This window comes from Pinus tabuliformis, chromosome 6 (genome assembly GCF_031772625.1).
Source record: "Pinus tabuliformis cultivar Carrire ecotype Pingquan chromosome 6, CPIR1, whole genome shotgun sequence".
Lineage (NCBI taxonomy): Eukaryota > Viridiplantae > Streptophyta > Pinopsida > Pinales > Pinaceae > Pinus > Pinus tabuliformis.
In genome coordinates, this window is record NC_142292.1 from 573,217,518 (window position 1) to 573,236,128 (window position 18,611).

The window sequence follows — 18,611 nt, forward strand, 5'->3', positions numbered from 1 at the left end:
TTCGGAGGAAGGTTTTAACACTAAAGGGAGGCTTTGTGAAATCGGAGGGGCCTTTTTAATGTTTTGAAGGGATTCTAAGGCATCGGAAGGGGTCCGATAGCCTAAAAAGATGGGTTTTAATGCTTGGAAGGAGTCCAAAAGCATTTAAGAGGAATTTTATATCTTGTGAGAAGGGTTTTGAGCCTTTAAAAAGGTTAAAACATGGTTAATGATGGTTTTTATACACTTTAAGGAATATTTTTTGCTTAGGAAGGGGTCCTTTGCATTGGAGGATGGTTTAAAGAGGCAAGATGAGGGTTCTTGTTAAGTTTCAGGCAAACTTAGCAATTCCCAAGCATAGTTATGGTTATTTTTTAACCAGAGGGGGGGATATGTACATAGGGGAGCTATTTAGTGCTTTTTAGTAAGGGGAAGGGGAAATAGATAGGGATTTACATAGTATAGTTAGAAATTAATATGAGAATGATAATAAAGCGCTAAGTTTGAAGATCTTAGGCTATTTGAAGGGGAAAATGGCTCAAAGAGTGAATAAGAGTACTCCTAAGCAAAGAAAACCTTTACTTAGGCTAATGATATGAAAAGTGATGAAATTAAGAGATGTCAAGCAGATCTTGACCTCTTTGGGGAGGTTAGTGAATGATTTGGGGAATAAGAAGAAGGGGGAGTTAGACATGCCTCGCTTGAGCTACTCCAAAAGAAAACTGCCTTGTACTTGTGATCTGAATAGATATGACACTTGAAAACATGAAATGGATCACATAGCTTGATTCTGCAATCACAAAACTACTTACCCAGCCTACTTACCTAACATTTTTTCTTCTTTTTGGTTTGGGTGCACTTGAACTAGCAAACCTAGCTTTTCTTCTTTTCTTTTAACTATTTTCCTATCTAAATCTATCCTTATTTCATCCAGGGGCTCAGATTAGGCAGTTGAGCACCCTTGATTATATACCTATCTAACAATCTACCAAGATTAAATAGTTTGGTCAGATTTTTATTCTCTATCTCTAAAAACAAGAAATTTAAACCTAGGGAAGCCAAGATTAAGCTGTTTGGCCTTCCCTTAACTGAGAAATCTTTCAAAAATGGAACTTTTGCAGCATGGAAAAGATGAACATTTTTGGCACTTCCAATGTCAATCATGAAATATGGAACCTATTGCAATAGGAGGCTAATGGTGGCTCCACTTGGGGATGGCTTTTCCTTGTGAAAAGTCAAGAACAGCAGGTCAGATTGCCTTGATCTTCAATTGTTGCTGTACTCTGAAAAACTTCCCTTTGCTGGCTGCTTTATTTATGAACATGACAGTAGACTTGAAGAGCTTAGGGCCTTCACTTCGGGCTTCAACTGCAGCAAGCTGCTATCCAAACGGAAAACTGAAATCCTACCTACCTACTCTAATCAGCACTTACTTTGCTGGTTAGGTGAAATGAAACAGCCAGTGCAGCCACTTAAGCATTATAAACATCAATGAGCTTTGCTGCTTGTGCTTGTTGGTACTTGAAATGGAGATCCTGCAATCTGATATAGCTTTGTTAATCCCTGCAAAGACAAGGACAGTCTTGATCTCCTTTGCTGAAACAAGAAACTGTACAAAAGGGTCCTGCAGCATATATACATTATTGCTGGACTGAATTAAAGAACTGTACAAAGGTTTGGGACAACTATCATGCTTTGGAATTGGGGGATCATCAACTTGATATTGAGCCTTGCAGCCTTCTAATGGAGAAGAGAGCTGATTTATTCCATCACTCAGCCTGCCATCTAATGGATTGCACAAAACTTGGAGCGATACTTGCAACTCATTATAAACAGGCTCGAATGGGACTTGACTGATCTGCACTTTCTGCTCCTCTTGTTTTTCAAATAATTCAGAAGACTGAAAACAAAGAGGCAGGGGATCATCAGGGACTTCTTGATCATACGTTGCTGCTTTCAAGTCTTCTTCTTCAATCTGACATTCAGTGGCACTTTGGGGCTGCAAATCTAGAGGTAATGCATTAGGAGCAAGGGTTTGACTCTCCTCTAGATGATCAATATCAACACTTGCTGACACTTAATTACATACTGCATGATAATTATTCTTAATAAACTGAAAAGACTCAAAACAAAATGGCAAAGTTCCTTCGCTGAAATCAAAATTCTCTGCACTTTCCTTCTCCTCTTCATAGCTGAAATGAGCAAGCTGATCACTAGGTTCAGGCTGCTGATCCTGAACTATGATTTCTGCCAAAATAGGCTCTGACTCCTCTGCAAGGCTAATTTGGACATTAGGCACATAATATTCTTCATATTGATGATATTTGGGAAGACAACTGAAAGAAGAAAAGCAATTATATTCATACAATAGATTGGGAGATTCATCCATATATTGCTCAGAAACTGAAGTTTCATCTTTGAAAGCAGTTCTTCTCTCAGCTCTTGCTCTGTTTCTCTTGGCAATCAGATTTTCCTCCACACTAACAGCTACATTTTGCATGTCAGCTAAACTTTGAGGGGCTCTTTCCCTCAGTTGATATGCCATGTCGGCATCAAAACCATCCGGGAATTTATACAAAGCAAGATCAGGTGGAGGCCTGAGGTTTTGTGGGATTGCATTATAAACACTGTTAAATCTTGCACAATAGTCTAAGACAGCCTCTTGAGGGCCTCTTTTGATATTATCATATTCTGATAATATGTGCGGGGGATCCTTCTTCTTCTCCCATCTGTTAAGAAATGTTTGGTAAAGAGCCTCTGGATCAGCTATGGAATTTGCAGGAAGAGCTCTAAACTAGGGCCTAACGTCACCTCTGAGACTTTGGACAAAAATTTTCATTCTTATAGCATCCTCATCTATTTCATAAATCTCAAAATAGTGCTACATTTTTTTGGTATGTTGCAGGGCTGTGCAAGAACCAGTACCATCAAAATATGTGATTTTGGTTTGATAATCCTGAGGCATAGCCCCTAGATTTGCAGGTAACTGTAAAGGTGTATAACGATTCGCCATATTTGCCGGGAAAAATGGAACAACAGGAAGAAACAGAACAGTTGGAACAGCGGGGATGGAACAGTTGGAATATAACTTTGCTGAACTGTTTCAGAGGAAACTTAAATATTTTCTCTTTCAGGTTCATTCCTCCAATGGAGTCTTGATTGAAAATGATGTGGAGTCGCCAGGTGGATGACTTAACTTTGAAGTGCCTGATCTCTGTCCACCATCAAAGATCAGAACTAAACATGAAAAAGTTCTGAAGAAAAGGAGCACTTTCTCCAGAAAACGAGATTTCCTCTTTGGAGCCAGCTTCTAAGCTGCTTTTGGATTTTTCTAAGAATTTCCCCAGTGGAGTCGCCAGTATGTTATCACTCAGGTTGTCCCTTGGTTCCTTAAGGGATATGGCCGAGGTAACCACAAACCAATCTTTGGACTGTAGGTCCTAGCCTACCTGCAGTCAGAGAGGGCTCTCTCTTTATAATTTAGCTTTGTTTTGGGTTGATTTTAGGCTAGTTATGATGTACTTGGGTTTTGTTTGAAATTTGGTGGGATGGATGATAGTTTAGACAGAGTTGGCCTGCATAGTGGGAGAAGTTTAGACCATTGGGCATGGAGTCAAGGATTAAGGCTGCTGGTGCGTTTTCTTGGTCACAAGAGGAATTACAGAGCATAATAGTTTAAACAAGGAACAATATCAAAGCTAGAATAAGGATGAAATGGATGTCAGGAAATGAAAGATAGCTAAGCAGCTCTCATTATGCTAACAGAGGGAAGGTGAGTGAACATCATATAGGAGCAATCAAGGATTCCTAAATAACAGTCATATATGAAAGAACTAGTGTAAATATGATCAAAGAAGTATTCATATTTAGGACTAATTCAGAGGAAAACATGGAGAAATAAAGGAATTGAGAACAGAGTACAAATAAGCAATATCTGAATTATTCTTTCTTCCTGCAATTTAGATCATGACATACAGATGATATAGCATACATAGAAACTGAAAACAAGGGAGAAAGACTTATTGTTCCATGAAGAGAGCATTAGAATTCTGTAATCTACTCTTCAGCCATCAAATCCACATCAAACAGTCCAGACACAAGGTATTCCAACAATCTCTGTTCATTAAATCTCTCGAAGTATACAGTGCAAGTCCAGAAAGAAGATTATCAACCAACCAACCCTTTCTACAATGCAGAGGGTGGTTTAAATAGGGAAAATATGTACAGACAATCAGATCTGAGACAGATCTCAAGGAAAAATATCTCAAAAATATCTACAAAACAGATCTCAAACAGATCTGATGAAATGAGTCCTTCTGACCTAACATATGCTTCAAATAAATGCCTAAAATATCTACATGAGTTGCGCAGGGGACAACAGCCTCAAAAATGGATTAATACAGTCCTTTGCTGCTATGTGCTGGCTCTTTAGCCATAACTGTGCTTTAAATTCATTCATCTGCGCCTGTAAGTGGTTCTTATGCCTTAAATGGCCAAAGCTGTGAGTTGGTGAGCCTTTATGGCTCAGAGCTGCTTTATTGACTTTGCTGGGGGCTCTTTAATGTTTTCCTGCTTCGGAATTAAAGTCTTCCACTGAAAACCTTCACTGATACACTTTGCCGCATCCTGATACACTTTGGTACTGAATCTAGGCCTTATCTTTCCTCTGATACTCTTTGACTGTCCCATCGCCCCTTTATCTGCCAATTTAATGCAAAAACAACTGCTGCAATGACTTTTGTGGCCTTTGGAATGCTATCGGCGATGGCCGATTCAAAATAATGCTTAATCTAAAGAAAACTGTAAAACAGGAGGAGGAACGGATGCTCATAGCTCTCCCGAGGCCAAAATCCCGTACTTGGAGCAATTTTGTGCTTTGGAGCAATAAAAAATGATGTAGAAATGCATGAATTCCCTTATCGGGAGCCGGGCGCGGGCGCTGGAAGAAGTCCTGTAAAAATGGCCATTTTCTTTTTATAAGGAAAAAAATGCCTTAAAACATGAAATTTCATCAAAAATGGGGTGGGAGCGATCACTGTAGCAAAGATTAAATCTGGGCCGTTGGATCCGGCGCGGGCCGATCCAACGGCTGGCGCTAACTCGGCGGTCGGAGGGTCGGCGGTCCCAACATATAAAACCTCCGACGAGCGATATACCATACGGACCCGATTTGCTTATAGGCTCTTCTTTATTGTATTTCGGGTCCGGCCCATCGACGAACCCAAATCGGTGGTTTTGCAATGGAACGGGTCCGCGGACCCGAAATCCTTTAACACTGCATTCTATAGCTTTTCGGGCCACGAAACAGAGCGTATAGTACGAACCCTTATTGGACCCGACACTTTTTAGGCTTGCTTTATTGTTATTTCGGCTCCGGAGTAGCGGAGCCTTCCCTTTTCGCTGTACAAAGGGCCTTTTCGGACCCGAAATATATATATATGCCGCGCTTTGTAGCTTTTCGGCTCTGCTGGTCGGAGCCATATAGCAATGATGCGAATCAATATGAGTCGTTGATCAGCGGGCCTGAATGGGTGGCTGAGATTAACTCCGCGTTTCGGCAATCAGCGGGGCGGATGGTTAATACATATGCGATTGCCGAAATGGGCGATCGCCAAAACGATCTGGACCGTTGATCTGGGCGGGACGATGGACGACCATGATTACATCAGTGCTTTACCATCGGGGAAATTGTGATAAGGCTTGCGAAAGATGAAAATGCGGGGTTTTTGCGATAAACTTAAGTTTTATGAAAAACTTAGGTTTATGCGGTAAAATGTGATATATGCCTGTAAAACGTGAAACTGAGATGCGGAGGGCTCCCGATAGCGATATCGCTTCAGATGCGATAGCGATATCGCATCGGTGAAAGGGGAAGGAACATGTATATGGGGCATATGACTTTGCGATACGCTGATTGCGATATCGCATTGGCGGGGAAAGGATCGGAAGCATATAAAAAGGGGCCAACAATGATCGCTGCGACCTCCGACAGCGATATCACGTCGGAGGGGGGAAAATTAATTCGGAGGAAGGTTTTAACACTAAAGGGAGGCTTTGTGAAATCGGAGGGGCCTTTTTAATGTTTTGAAGGGATTCTAAGGCATTGGAAGGGGTCCAATAGCCTAAAAAGATGGGTTTTAATGCTTGGAAGGAGTCCAAAAGCATTTAAGAGGAATTTTATATGTTGTGAGAAGGGTTTTGAGCCTTTAAAAAGGTTAAAACATGGTTAATGATGGTTTTTATACACTTGAAGGAAGATTTTTTGCTTAGGAAGGGGTCCTTTGCATTAGAGGATGGTTTAAAGAGGCAAGATGAGGGTTCTTGTTAAGTTTCAGGCAAACTTAGCAATTCCCAAGCATAGTTATGGTTATTTTTCAACCAGAGGGGGGGATATGTACATAGGGGAGCTATTTAGTGCTTTTTAGTAAGGGGAAGGGGAAATAGATAGGGATTTACATAGTATAATTAGAAATTAATATGAAAATGATAAGAAAGCGCTAAGTTTGAAGATCTTAGGCTATTTGAAGGGGAAAATGGCTCAAAGAGTGAATAAGAGTACTCCTAAGCAAAGCAAACCTTTACTTAGGCTAATGATATGAAAAGTGATGAAATTAAGAGATGTCAAGCAGATCTTGACCTCTTTGGGGAGGTTAGTGAATGATTTGGGGAATAAGAAGAAGGGGGAGTTAGACATGCCTCGCTTGAGCTGCTCCAAAGGAAAATTGCCTTGTACTTGTGATCTGAATAGATATGACACTTGAAAACATGAAATGGATCACATAGCTTGATTCTGCAATCACAAAACTACTTACCCAGCCTACTTACCTAACATTTTTTCTTCTTTTTGGTTTGGGTGCACTTGAACTAGCAAACCCAGCTTTTCTTCTTTTCTTTTAACTATTTTCATATCTAAATCTATCCTTATTTCATCCAGGGGCTCAGATTAGGCTGTTGAGCACCCTTGATTCTCTACCTATCTAACAATCTGCCAAGATTAAACAGTTTGGTCAGATCTTTATTCTCTATCTCTAAAAACAAGAAATTTAAACCTAGGGAAGCCAAGATTAAGCTGTTTGGCCTTCCCTTAACTGAGAAATCTTTCTAAAATGGAACTTTTGCAGCATGGAAAAGATGAACATTTTTGGCACTTCCACTGTCAATCATGAAATATGAAACCTATTGCAATAGGAGGCTAACATAGTGTACCCCAAAAAGCTCCCCAACTCTACTATTGGCTCAAGCTTCTTCCGTGTATCTTTGGTCACATGGAAATAAACCGATGACCCAAAAATATTGAAGTGATCAACATCTGGCCTCTTACCGGAATAATCCTCCTCTGGTGTCTTCATCTCAAGTATTTGATGTGAGCTACGGTTATGAACATAAACTGTTGTGTTGCATGCCTTAGCTCAAAAGTGTAGTGGTATGCCCTGATCATGCAACATCACCCTTGCTTCCCCTACTACGCTCCTCTTCTTCCTCTTGCCATCCCCATTTTGTTGAGGGTTATGGGGTGCCGTCAACTCTTGTTTAATCCCTTCCGCTTCATAGAAATTCTTAAACTCATTGGAGACATAATCACCACCGTTATCACTCTATAGAGATTTAACCTTCTTGCCGAAATATTTCTCTACCAATGCTTTGAACTCACAAAACTTTGTGAAAGTTTGATCCATTTTTTGCATAAAAAATACCCAACATTTATGAGAATAGTCATGAAAAAATATAACATAATACCTATGTTTGGCCATGGATGCTTTCAATAATGGTCCACACACATCTGAATGGACTCTCTCCATAATAGACTCTACTCGACTGTCTCTATCTCCAAAGGAAGACTTGGTGTATTTTCCCAAAGTACAACCCTTGCATGTATCAACTTGCTCAAGCGTACCTTTGGGAAGACCGGTAGAGATTTGCTACAATATCTTCAAAGCCCCATGATGCAAGTGGCCCAATCACCTGTGCCACAACTCGCCGATGTCTCGGCTCAACATCTTTTCCGATTTTGAACTCAAAGAAACACAATCCTCTACCTCTATATTATAGAGATTCTAAAATTGAATCCCTATCTTCTTTACTTGACCCGTGGCTATGTGTCGAAGGAACGCCTTTCCTTTCAAAAATATCACATCATAGCCTCTATCCTCAAGCATGGCAATGGATACCAAGTTCTTCGTCAGTATGGATACATGCATAACATTCTTCAAGGTGAGTGGAGCCACATGCTCCCTCTGAAAAGTAATAGTGCCCACACCAGTAACACTATACTTACCATCATCACCCATCTCGATATGCATCTTGAGATCTTTCTCCTCCAGTTCACTGAATAAATATTTTTTTCCAGTCATGTGGAAATAAGCTCCGGTGTCTAAGTACCAGACACTTCCCATCATTTAAGACACCATGCATGCAATGAGGGAAAAGTCTAATTTGAATTGGGAGGCCAAAGCCTCACCCGCCGCTCTTCCTGAGGAATTCTCCTTGGACTTCTTCAATGGAAAATTTGTAACAAAGTGACCCATCTTGTGACAATGAAAGTATTTAACTTTCGTCATGTCCTTCTTCTTACCTCCATGATAATAATCTGATTTGGAACAAGAAATTTTACCTTTCCCCTTCCTTGCCTTAATCGCTAAGGCATAGTTCTCTTCATCATCAGTCTTTGATGAAGATCCATCCCTGGTGTTCCTCCTGATCTCATCCTACATCAAATCTGACCATAGTCATTCCCAATCTGGTAGCTTCTCCTGACCATTGACAAAGTCCTGATAACTATGCCAACTCTTTGGGAGTCCAAGAAGAGCAAGGATCACAATATTCTCCTCAACAACCGTGATTCCAACACTTCCAAGTTCATCCCGACATTGAGTGAACTTGGTCAAGTACTTTGGAATCATTTCACCTTTGTCCATCTTGATTTTACGAAGTTTATCCTTGAGTGCCAACTTCATTTGATCACTGCTATTCTGATACAAGTTCGTCGATGTTTTCCACATAACATGAGGGGTTTCCTTTCCATGGAGACTCAAGGCAATATGATCTTGAACTTCCTCAAGGATCTGCCTTGCCTTTGCCACACATTTCTTCCTCTCAGCCAAGTTATGTGCATCAGTAGCGGTTGGCTTAGGAATTGCTTCTTCAACAAATTCCTTCAAGCCATTGTCCTCTAGCACAGCTTCCATCCTGTCCCTCCAGGCTATGAAATTCGAGCTTCCTTCCAAGGCATACTCAAGCCTCAACCTATGGAATGCCATCTACCGATCCTGAAGTATGTATTGCAAATTTGAATTTCACCTGTTACCCAGAAACTCAAAACTTCGAAATCGCCTCTAGAGAGCCAATTTTAAATCAACGATATCTCCCAAGGAATCCAAATCTGCAATTTGAATCTGAAAATTTTGCACATAAATTATTAGATCTGCTTTGCAAACTCTCGATCCAAAAAATAATTTTGCTCTGATACCATGTAGAAAATCCTATAGATTCACAAGCTAATGCAATTTGCTAAAGCAAGAGACAAGAATCTACTTCTACTCTTTACAGTGGAAGCCCATAAACATCGAGTAAACAATAATCAATAGAGGAAGAGAATCAAAGGTACATAACACAATAAATATTTGAGTAAAGCCACAACTCAAAACCCAACTATCCGTTTTGTATTAATCCGGAAAATCAAGATGAAATTACAATGCTTGTTCTCTCTAGAACAATCCCAACACTCATCAAATTCAGTCTCCAACTCATAAGCAATCTCAAGGCCAAAGCTTAGCCTCTTTACAAGCTCTCCAAGTCTTTATTCCAAGGTGTAATTCCTATGAAGGATAGCTTGTATTTAAAGGGAAATAAAGCCTCTAAAAATAGCGCAATCCCTCAAGGATCAGTTCTTGAATGCATGCACTATTAGTGCAACTCAGAAAAATCTAAAATAAATAGTACACTGTCCCTGCACTCTAGTCTCAACTGGGTCTTTCTCAGAATCGACATGCATGAGTTTCTGATGAGTAAATATTCAGTTAACTAGAGTAGCATTGGTGGAGTTCATTAGTGTCACCACTGACTGTTAACTCACTATTAGTTCTGTCAATTAGTTTGAGAACTAATTTAACTGAACTGACTCATGAAACTGAGTCTTCTATTTTACAACTCACAATTAACTCACACTGGACTCCTACAAAGTAGGGAGAACATATACATGACTTTCAAAATACTTCCAACTCAAATTTCCTAAGTTAAGTAAGTTTAATAAACTTAATTTAACTATTTTAAGTTGCTATGAGAATAGAATTCAAATTTAATTCATAGTATAAGTCAAGGACAAATTAAACTGGAATTTCGTGTTTCCATTTTTCAACAAACTTAACAACATCCTCTTGATGGTATTCAGCAATTAACTGATACCAAGCTTGGTACTACACTATTGTGTCACCATACTATTTGGTGATGTCTTTATGGAAACAGATTCTTGCCCTCCATGTCTTTCGGGTATATGGTTATGGAACCTTTGTCCAACTCATCTCTGAGTGTGCACAACATTGCCCTGAGGGTGGTTGGACTATTGATGTACTTTTACATTTTTTCTGTGCTCATCTGTAAGTCATCATTGGTGGCCTCTCACATCAATTGCTCCATGTACTTGTAAACCTATAGAAGGACTTGGTTCTTATTCATTGCTTGAGGGAGGGATCCGATTGAAGGGATCCCGTGTTTCATCACTATGAATTGTAGACACTTGAACAAACGTGCATAGGAAGCCTCAATGCTAGTGATGAGCAGAGGGATCTGCTCATAGTTTTAGATCAACATCTGAATCCGTGCTTTGTCTAGCTCTGCCTACAACTTAATTATCTTATGCAAGTAAAGAGGGGTTGCCTTGTACCTCATTGTCCATTCCTGTACATGCGTAATAGCAACGTGTATGTATTTGAGAGTTTGGACAATCTTCATGCACTGCTGTTGAAAACCATATAGATGGAAAACTGCCTTGTGCATGGTAAAAAATATATCTTATAGTTTCCACATGGTGGTCTCAAGAGTCAATACTTCAACAAGTATCGATTTTCTCATCTCTGCCATAGCAGATCCTGCAGACTGTTCTATTCTCTGCCTGGCCTCTTGCAAGTCCTTTGCCATTCGATCATTCTCTTCTAATAAGAACTTGATAGTTGAACTTGTGGCTTCTTTATAAGCCTTAGAGGCATTGACCAAGGTAGATAGATGTCTTCTAACATATGAAACAATCACCCTTTCCTCTATGTGTGCAGGTGATGTGTGATCATCAAGGAGCTGCTTTCTTCATACCTGTAGAATCCTTTGCTGTGGCTCATCAGATGAAAGGTTGTACACATCCATCGCTAGATCATCATCAAGGACAACAATCTCTCCTTACTGGCTTGAGACTGGTTCTGATCCTGGAGGTGGTGGAGACTGAGGTACGACCTCATATGTTCTTGGCATGAGGTCGATGTATTGGTCCTATGGGTCCTATTCCAACTCCATGTCCATTGCTTCCACCATTTGCTCAATATGCTAAGCAAGTTCTTGAACCTGTACCTGCTCACCCTCTTCTTCATCTGTTGGCTGCTCTGACTCCTCAACCTGTATAAGAGAAATTTTTTTCTGTCATTGCACCTTGCCTTTCGTCCTTTTCCTATTTATGCTTCTCTTCCCTTTCTCTCCTTCTTAGCTCCTTCTCTTCTTTCAACTTCTTCTCTGTTTCCTACAACTTCCTCTCCATATACTCCAACCTTTGCTTCTCTCTCTTCCTTCGTTCTACTCTCCTTACACACTGTCGCCTCTTTGCCTCTATTTCCAAAGCTACTTTCTCAACTAGAGGATCTTCTCTAAACTTGTAGCTTCGCTCAACCTCTGGGTTTTTAGAAATCTTCGTCTTGCCTTTGTCCTGCACCGGTTATCTTCTCACTAATGTTGTTGTTGCTTCTTCCTATGTTGTTGCTGCCTGCAGAGCTGCTTTCCATTCTATAGCCATGCTGACCGGTTCATTGATCTTATAGGAGTTGTAGCAATACCTCCAAGGGTCCTCCTCTTGCCAATGACATGCCCTGGGGATCCATGGATAAACAACCACCCAATTCTGCGGAAAGGTCTTCGTGCTCTCTTGACCGTATAAGTGGCATGCAAAGATGATCAAGAGTTGGTAGGCCTTCTTGAGTGACTTAGTCTTATAGACCTGATTGGGTGTCAACTTGAACTTCTATGGCTCTTTTACTCAACACTTCATGATGTCTCTAGTGTTCACATTGCTGTTGGGTGTATCGAAGAGTTCATCCATGCGGTTGACTGACCGTGGTAAGTGATACATCCAATGATTGTTTTCCGTCTTGAAGGTAGCAAGATGTGTTCCACTGGAACTAGTCAATGTCATCGTCTCGGGATCAATATGTGAGATAATTGAGTGAATGATGTGCGCACATGGGAAGGCATGGTACCTGCATGAAACCTTATACAAGCTTGACTTGTGGATGTTGACATAGACTTGTTGATCTTCCAGATCTTCCTTGAAGCTAGCTACAAATATGTCCTTAATTTCCTGCCATGTTATCTTCATGCCCTTCTCTAAGAAAAACTATGTGTCCACATAGACTGGAAAGCTCATTGACACCTGTTCAACTACATATCCAGTGCTGATCTTTACAATATCCTTTGATCCAACTCTCTTGGAATCCATGTTACCTGTACTGCTGAGAAGATAATTAACAATTGCTGTACTTGGATACAGAGCAAATTGGCATGAAAATGTTATCTTGAAATCAAAAGCACTTCAAGGACTGATCATGCAACAAACTGGGCAACTGTTGGGAAAGATTGCACAATTTTGTGTTTTAGAGGTGAGATACTTTTATCTAGATTTGCGCATTGCGCAGTCCCAACTACCAGTGAGAGGTGATGATGACTGGAACTATGCAATGCGCAGTCCAGTGTGGCTTGCTGATGACTAGAATTGCACAATGCACAGTTCATTCTGGCTTTGATGCTGGCTTGGACTGCGTATTACGAAATCCCAGAGGGTAAGACTTGTAGACTGGCTCTTGGAAATGCGCAGTGCATGTTGGGAAGAGCTAGATCTGGGCCAAGGCAGCCTAGATTTGCCTAAGGGAAATATGGAAACGAGCATATATGAATGTGTGAGCAATTATTGGTGCAGATTTGAGTGAATGGTGATGCATGCAATCAAAACAAATGCAAGAATCAATCAAATAGAAAAACAACAAATCTTGTGGGAAGAGTCGTCGCAACAACGACCATTAGTGCAAAAACTAGGTTATGCATACGACGCTTAGGAAAGGAAATGAAAAACTTAAAACAACACTTCTACAAGCTAAAACAAATCAAAACGCCAGTGGTCGTTCAATAAAATGGGTAAAACAACACTCTCACAAGCCAAAGAAACAAAAGCGACAGAAAAAGCAACAAAAGGCAAGAAAAGCAAGACTTACCTGGAAAATCTGCGTCGACTGTGCCAAAGGTTCCTAGATGCCTCGGGAATTCCAGAGCTCCAAGATTTAATTTTTAAATGAGCTCTGGTGGCATCCATTAAATAGATTTGATTGATTTAGGGTTTATGACGCGAAGGCCAAAAATCTAGGAAAAAGCGACATATGGCGGTAGTTTATAAAATTAACTCAAGTGTAACTCCAACTGCTAAAAATATATCCCTATTTCATAGGGATGTTTTTTTCGCTTTTTTACTTTTTGATTTTTCTAGAAAGGCTACCATGCATACATGGAGAAATGGTGTAGTTTTGGGGAGAACTGGGAAAATCACCAACACATGCATCAAGAAACATATTAGGGACTGATTCTGTGCAATTCCTGGGCTGAGTGGCTCTAGATGCCTCTCATGAGATACACAATTTTCCAGCTAAAGATAAGCTTCCAACTGGGTCTACGCAATTATGAAGCCGAAGCTCACTACTAGGTTGAACTATGCATTTCCTGAGAGCAAGGTTGGTTTCCCTCTAGGATTGTGTAGATCATCAAGGCAATGCTAGAACCGGTTTGCAACAAAGTCATAGGAGGTCAACTTGTGGTTAGGAAGTAAAGAAAGTAAGTGGACACAAGATTTAAAGCAAAAGATAAAATTCAAATGAAAGCAAGTACCTAGGCCGTGTAAGATAAGTTGTTGGGAATTTAGTAGGGAGGCTCCAAAACGAAGTGAATGAAAAATTTTGGAGGGTGGTTGTGGCTGCTACAATAATATCTTTCAAGGGAGAAAAGAATGTCCTTTGAAACCTTCCAAATTTTCTCAACTCATTTATGGGAGCGAAGGGAATTTTATTCAACTCATTATTTTCTTATTGATTATGCTACTTGCGTTTATTTTTTATTATGTTGCTACTAGTTTCTCTTACTACTCTATTTGATGCTACTGTATCCTCTTTTGTGGTTGCTTTTAAGTGACTATTATTTTCATATTTATTCTTCATGGAGACAACCTCCTCTTCTATCTTCTTATACAATCTACCCTTTTCTTCTAACTCACTTATGGTTGAAACAATTTCAACTTCTAATATTTCAAACTGTTCCTCTCTCTCCTTCAGTCAATTGTTCATAAACTCTTCAACTTTTCTTGCTTATAATTATGTCTTCATGCTTATAATTTCTTCCTTGTACTATTGGTCTCTTTCATCACATATCTGCAATGATTTATTTTGGTCTCTAATTTCCTTCCTCAATATTTCTATTTTAGCGAAGGTTGAGTCAAGCTTGATTTATTCTTTTGTCTTTTCCTCATGAAGATTAGGTACACTCACACTACTAAAACATGTATCATTTGATTGAACACTTTCCCTATGAAGAGGATTTTTCTTCTTTTCTACATTTTCGCTACAAGTGTCTCCTTCATGCATGAACTGTAACCTATGCAAGATTTCTTTTGTAGTTTTTAGATCTATCATTGTCTCAAGATCCTTATAGTGAAGGTTATTATAAATTGCACATTTTTCCTAAGCATTCCATTGTTGTTCTTGTGTAGAGGGGGAATATTTACAATATTCTTCACACAGTAGCTTTCATACATAGGGTCCATCACTTATCAGTTTAGATTTTACTCTCTTTCCATTCCAAAAGGTTTGTAGTACTAAGCACAGGTACACTTTGATAGTCCATAATTCAAACAAATCTATATTTCAAGTGTTAGACTTACAAAGAAGGAATATGGCTCTTAAAGGAATAAATTACTTTTCTTTTCAATGGTTAACTGGACTATTAAATGAACAAATTAACACATTATGAACAACAAATTTAATATGTGAACAACATGTAATATGTAAAACGTAACATCAAATCAACAAATAATAACAACACATATGGACACCAGATATAAGTGGAAAACCCATAAAGGGAGAAAACCATGAATTTTTCATTGTTGTGATGCAAAGGAAAGCTCCTACTCCCTTATTGCATCAAATTTTCTGCAGGCTTAAACCTACAAGAGGTTGATACCTTTATTCTTCTGCAAGCTTCAACTTGCAAGGAAGCTCCAACTCCCACAATTTTTTTGTAGGATACAACCCACAAGAGGCTCCTACCTCAATAGGCTCAAACTTGTTATTTATCAAGCTACCACTTGAAAGGAGACTATAATACCTTGATACACACAAGAAACAACATGCTGGTTTACCTAGTCTATAACTCTGCATACCTCCATCTTTGTTTTTGCTTCATCTTCTCCTCACATCTTCTCTATATGTGTCAGGTAACAAATGAAGAATAACTCAATAAGGTCTCATGTTCTCTAACAATCTAACTTTATAGCCTTCCAATATCACACATTTTATAAATAAACTTTGATGGCTGTTAATATTCCACACATGAATTTGAAATGACAAGTCTTGTCTCTTTTCATTCCAAAGGTTGTCTCTTCATTTCCAAAATTCTTTGAGCTTTTTAATATTTAAATACATAAGATGAGTTTGAAATACACATTAAAAAAATCTAACTTTAATGATTACAACCTTACATTTTACTGCCATCATACCATTATAAGGATTATTGCTCAAATTTTGGTAACTTGGGTCAGCTGAAGGAAAGACCACGTTACTGTTCAATGTAACTCAGTCTGTACGATAAGTGACTTGCATTATAACTTGGTTTTTGAGATCAAAATGGTGCGTTATAGTTCCTATCATGCCTCTCTCATGCCTTTGCCTTTTCCTATGCGTATATCATGCCTTTTCCTTTTCCTGTATCATTCATTTTCCTTTGTCTTTACCTTTGTATTTGCCTTTGCGTTTTTCTTTTGTTTTGCCTTATACCTTTTACTTTACCATATAACTTTTCCTTTGCCTTGTATCATGTATTTTCCTTGCATTACAACAATCTATGAATCATTATTTCATCAACAACCAACAAGAATATGTAACCAATTACACAACATATGAAAGCAACATAAGTGTTGGACGCCTAATCCTCTAAGGGTTGGTGTGGAAGCTGAACAACCAAAGGGAGTCCAAGGGACCACTTGGAATATGAAACCAAGGGTCACTCCTATGTATTATAAATGTATATCATGTCAATAATAGATGTACTTTCATGCTTATCATTCATACTATGTGTTTGCCATGTATGTGTTTAACATGGTATCAGAGCTGGCGATTGCTGGTCCTGCTCCATTTTGAGCCATTATTTTCCTTTGAAGACTGACATATCATTTAGGTTGCCTTGAGCGCTTTTCAACCATGAGCTTTGTATATTCTCCCATACAAAAAATCTTCTGCCTATTCTACCCATTTTGTAGAACTGAGAGATCTGCCATTGCAAAACAGACACCTTCTCCTGTTGTGTTTCGTAACTCCTCCGACTGTGATAGCCACGCTACATTTCGATGGAGCCTGTAGAGGAAATCCTAGCACTGTGGGTATTGGCTTCATGCTCAAAGATGGTAACAACGTAGAGATAGAGAGATTTTCTTGTCGTTTGGGCTACAACTTGACTAATAACATAGAAGAATACAAGGCCCTCATTGTGGGGCTTCAACATGCTATCAATAATGGTATTACAGATATTGTGGCGTATGGAGATAGCGAGCTCATTTGCAACCAGGTGAACGGGCAGTCCTAGGTGAGGGATCAAAGGCTTGAAAGGTATTACAACACCGTATTACAGCTCCAAGGCAGATTTCGAAGATGTAGGGTTGAGCATGTGCCTCGCGGGCAGAATAATGACACAGATGGCCTTGCAAACAACAAAATCAACGATGACTCCATGGATGAGTGTACTGAATAAATCTTGTGGCGGTGCAGAACTCTAGAGGGAGCCAAGTACTACATTTTTGAAAAGAAGTGCGAGGGTTTTTCTTAGCTACGCTTTATTCTAGATACCATCCAAGAAAATTTAGTGGACTCCTATGCTGCTGTTCAACAGTGGTGTTGTGGAATAGGAAACCTAACAGGAATGAATGATCATAACCCGGGGATGACAACTTTTCTTGTCCAATAATAGGATTCATCTTTGGGATTTATAAGGTTTATCTTGACTCGCGATGGTTAGAAATTAAATGCAAATCGGTATAGAACGCCAAAGGATTTTTGGGTTTTGATAGCAGGGATTGTGTGGAGGCGCACGGTGGTGGTGTTGATGTTGTACTCTGTTATTGCTGGCACAACTTGTATGCCCGAAATGCTTGTTAAATTGAGTTTAAGACCATGGTGCGAGCCCACACCTAATATTCTTCTTCTGTCGATGCGTATGAACTATGCAATGAGTTTTGTTGACATTACAACATTACATATGAGTTATATAACAACATATGTTTCTTTGGTATGAGCTTTCCATGTTGTGTTTAAAATATCGTAAATGTTTCTGAAATCCATGAGTTATGTTAGCTACATTGGTGTTGTATGTGCGTTAAACACTTTGTTGACTGTCGTGCATATATATATGGCTTGGTGTGTTCTTTTAAAAGGATTGTAGCATAAGCATTGAAGTGTTATGTAAAGGCATTGTCACATATGATGTTATTTTAAAGGGGCCTCAACGATGCTTCCAAGGTTAGACATTGCGTAGTGAAGATCCAATCTCATTTCGATATTTCTGGCATGAAGCTGTTAGACCAGTGGCAAATGAACCTTTTCCAGAAGTGTAAATAGAAACCGGGGCTGTCTTCTCAACAAATTTAAGGAATTGTGATTTCACGGTGGATGGATCACCAAGTAATTGCACATTGATATCTCCTCTTAATCAAACTCCATCAGGCAAGTAACTAACTTCTTCCTCGATCTTCCAAAGAGGAGGCAAGTAACTAACTTCTTAACATCAGTGTGGCCAAATATTTGAAGTTTGCTTGATTGGGTTATTCATAGCCTAGGAGGTGTTATTATGGCTACTTTCCTTCATAATCATCATTGCACTGCTCGGATTTCAGGGGGTGAGACCCCATTAAACACCAGAAATTACTGAAGTAAATTTAGTGATAATAGATGATTGCATTTGTGAATCTTGAATTCGTATTCAAATGTTATGAAAAGATGTTTTGTAAGGAGGCTCTAGAACTGTAGAAAAATTTCATTTGCAAACAAAGTCAGAGATTGAATCTTATTTTTCATAGTGTGAGTAGTTTGAATAATTTGAGAAGTAAGTACATTAAAGCAGCGAGTCATTTGTTGCATTGA

At 39.3% G+C, this 18,611-nt stretch overlaps 1 pseudogene; it reads left to right on the top strand.

Annotated features, from left to right (window-relative positions):
* Positions 1-17,439, top strand: part of LOC149259813 (uncharacterized) — a 56,441-nt pseudogene extending 39,002 nt beyond the window's left edge.
* Positions 17,440-18,611: the final 1,172 nt, after the last annotated feature.